The sequence below is a fragment of the Haliaeetus leucocephalus genome, unplaced genomic scaffold (genome assembly GCF_000737465.1).
Source record: "Haliaeetus leucocephalus isolate CR32 unplaced genomic scaffold, Haliaeetus_leucocephalus-4.0 Scaffold486, whole genome shotgun sequence".
NCBI classification, from domain to species: Eukaryota; Metazoa; Chordata; class Aves; order Accipitriformes; family Accipitridae; genus Haliaeetus; species Haliaeetus leucocephalus.
Window position 1 is genome coordinate 592 of NW_010972922.1, and position 239 is coordinate 830.

Here is a 239-nt window from a genome sequence, read left to right on the forward strand (position 1 = left end):
GATTTGGGCTGAAAGTCGGGGTTTGGGGGAGTTTGTGAGGGCATCGGAGGTAAAAGTTGCGTTTTGCAGCAGTTTGAGGGAGGATTTTGGGTAAAAGTTGCGGTTTTGGGGGAGTTTGTGAGGGGATTGGGGGTAAAAGTTGCAGGTTTGGGCAGGTTAGAGGGGATTGGAGGTAAAAGTCGGGGTTTGGGGGAGTTTGAGGGGGGATTTGGGGTGAAAGGCGCAGTTTTGGGGAGTTT